Source organism: Cannabis sativa, chromosome 9 (genome assembly GCF_029168945.1).
Source record: "Cannabis sativa cultivar Pink pepper isolate KNU-18-1 chromosome 9, ASM2916894v1, whole genome shotgun sequence".
Taxonomy (NCBI): Eukaryota; Viridiplantae; Streptophyta; class Magnoliopsida; order Rosales; family Cannabaceae; genus Cannabis; species Cannabis sativa.
In genome coordinates this window covers 9,158,706-9,161,983 of record NC_083609.1, presented here as the reverse complement: position 1 = coordinate 9,161,983, position 3,278 = coordinate 9,158,706, and the positions used below count along the sequence as shown (strand labels likewise).

The following is a 3,278-nucleotide window of genomic DNA, read 5'->3' as shown; positions in this document are numbered from 1 at the left end:
AATCAAATCTGAAAAGATAGCCATCATACACCTTTGAAAAGTGGCAGGGGCGTTGCACAAGCCGAAGGGCATTCTTCTGAAAGCAAAGGTACCATAGGGACATGTGAAAGTAGTCTTCTCCTGATCTTCAGGTGCTATAGCTATCTGGTGGTATCCAGAATATCCATCAAGAAAACAGTAATATTCTTGCCCCGCTAATCTGTCTAGCATTTGATCAATGAAGGGCAAAGGGAAGTGATCTTTTCTTGTTGCTTTGTTGAGTTTCCTATAATCGATGCAGATCCTCCAACCAGTGACTGTTCTTGTAGGAATCAACTCATTCTTTTCATTCTTGATCACCGTCATTCCACCTTTCTTCGGGACCACTTGCACCGGGCTAACCCACTTACTATCTGAAATAGGATAAGCAACTCCAGCATCCAACCACTTAACTACTTCTTTTCTGACTACTTCTTTCATGGGTGGATTGAGTCTTCGTTGAGCATCAATAGTTGGTTTGGCATTGTCTTCCATGAGAATTCGATGTGTCACTGTTGAAGGACTGATTCCTTTAACATCACCTAGTGTCCAAGCGATGGCCTTGTTATGAGCTCGAAGTACCCTCAAAAGTCTATCAGTTTCCACATCAGAGAGAGAAGCTGAAACAATAACTGGCAGCTTTTTATCTTGACCCAAAAACTCATACCTCAAGTGACTAGGAAGCACCTTCAATTCAAGTTCTGGGGGCTTTTCAGTAGATGGCTTTAGCTCTTTTGGAACCGCTCCCAATTCCTCAAAATATCTTCTGTTCAAAGGCCCATAGGAATCAAGCCACTTCACATACCCCATGACCTCTTGTCCTTCTTGCTCCGTCAATTCATCTTCAGTTAGACTTAGTTCAAGAGGATCATCTAGCAGCTTTTTCTCACTCACCATTTCATCAATCAAGTCAATGAAGAAACAGTTATCACTTGCCTTTGGGTACGTCATAGCCTTTAGTACATTAAAGACCACTTCTTCTCCTTGGAATCTCAGCTTTAATTCACCCTTCTGAACATCGATTAAGGCTTGGCCAGTTGCCAAGAATGGTCTCCCAAGAATAATTGGGACATTGCTATCTTCTTCCATATCCAAAACGATGAAGTCAGCTGGAAAGATGAACTTGTCAACCTTAACTAACACATCCTCAATGACTCCTCTAGGATGGGCTAGTGACCGGTCCGCCAATTGGAGAGTTACTGTTATTGGCTTTGCTTCACCCAACTGCAGTCTTTTAAACACCGATAGAGGCATCAAGTTAATGCTAGCTCCCAAGTCACAAAGTGCATTTATTCCCTCAATTTTTCCTATAGTACAAGGAATAGTGAAACTCCCTGGATCTCTGAGTTTAGGAGGGAGTTTCTTCTGTAGGATGGCGCTGCACTCTTCAGTTAGAGCAACTGTCTCATAATCCTCCATCTTTCTCTTCTTTGACAGGATTTCCTTCATAAACTTCACATAACTTGGCATCTGCTCTAAAGCTTCAGCAAAGGGAATGTTAATGTGAAGTCTTTTGAACACTTCCAGGAATTTGGCGAACTGCTTGTCTAAGCTTGACTTTCTAAGCCTTTGAGGGTATGGTATTTTTACATGGTGATCACTATTAGTTGGTGGAGACTGCTGTGGTTGTGTTTGGCTATCAGTAGCCTTCGTTGGAGTGGGTGCTGGGGTTGACATCGGTTGTTCTTCATTCTCCTTTTCTCCATTCACTAGTTGTGGCAATTCAGGACCATCATAATTTTTACCGCTTCTCAGGGTAATTGCCTTGCAGTTTTCCTTAGGGTTTACTTCAGTTGTGCTAGGCAAATTCCCTTGAGGACGGGTTGCTACTTGAGTTGCTAGTTGGCCCATCTGTGTCTGCAGGTCTTTGATTGAAGATCTAGTTTCAGTCATGAATTGAAGCAGTAAATCTGTCTGCAAACTAGAATTTCCACCAGAGGTTTGTTGCTGATTAAACTGTTGATTCTGATTCTGGTTCTGATTTCGTTGCTGATAGAACCCACTGTTTCTTCGGTTATTACCCTGGTTGAACCCATAGTTGTTGTTGTTGTTCTGTGAATAGTTTCCAATGGCTTTAGCTTCATCCATTGGCAAATCATCCACATCAGCTTGGCATTCTGAAAAGTGATGGCTTCCCCCACATAACTCACACACAACTTGGGCTTGTTTAGCTTGCCCTGCAATTATCTTTGTCAATGCCTCAACCTGTGCTGTCAACTTTGTGATGGCATCGACCTCTAACACACCAGCTACCTTCTTTGATTGACTCCTCTCAGTTGGCCACTGTTGATTGTTGAGAGCCATCTCCTCCAATAGATCATAAGCCTCATTAGCACTCTTCCTCATAAAGGCTCCTCCAGCTGCTGCATCTATTAAAGTTCTTGTGTTTCCTACCAACCCATTGTAGAAGTTGTGGACCAGCATCCACTTCTCTATACCATGGTGAGGGCACTTTCTGATCAGATCTTTAAACCTCTCCCAAGCCTCATGGAGAGATTCATTATCTTGTTGGCAGAAGTTATTAATTTCTCCTCTCAGCTTTGCAGACTTGGCTGGAGGAAAGAACTTTGACAAGAATTTCGTTGCCAGATCATTCCAGGTGGCAAGGAGTTTAGCCAACTCTTGGCTCGTTCTCTAAGAGAGAATGGGAACAGTCTCAGTCGAATAGCATCATCACTAACTCCATTAACTTTAAAGGTTTCACAAAGTTCCATGAAGTTAGAGAGATGCAGATTAGGATCTTCAGAAGGGAGGCCACCAAACCGGGCGAAGACTGCACCATCTGAAGTATGGCAGGTTTGATCTCAAAGTTATTTGCATCCACTGCCGGTGGCCTGATACACGACTGCACTCCCGTCAGAGTAGGGAGAATGTAATCTCTCAAGCTGCGGCCATTAGCTTGATCTTCTACTGCGCCACCATTGTTACCGTTATTGCCTCCATTGTTTGCAGCATTAGCAGCCATGATTTCTGAAGTTTCAGCAGTTGCTGAAACTCCCTCTTGCCTCTTGTTCCTTCGGTTTCTCCTACAAGTTTTCTCGATTTCGGGATCAACTGGTAATATCACTGCTTGTCCTTGACGGCGCATACACTTATGATTCCTGAAATAGATCACGAAAATATTGCAAGAAAAAGGTTAGAAAAATCAGCAAGAGAAAATATACCAAAGTAGAAGTTAGTATAATTTTGTGTAATATTAATCTTTAAACAATTCCCCGGCAACGGCGCAAAAAAACTTGTTACGAAAATTCTGTTTATTA

At 42.6% G+C, this 3,278-nt stretch overlaps 1 non-coding gene across 1 annotated transcript; it reads left to right on the top strand.

The window, feature by feature from the left end:
- The first annotated feature begins 2,452 nt into the window (after nucleotides 1-2,452).
- On the top strand, nucleotides 2,453-2,559 carry LOC133031580 (small nucleolar RNA R71). The gene has a single exon (XR_009684684.1). It is a non-coding gene; the product is annotated as a small nucleolar RNA R71 (small nucleolar RNA).
- Nucleotides 2,560-3,278: the final 719 nt, after the last annotated feature.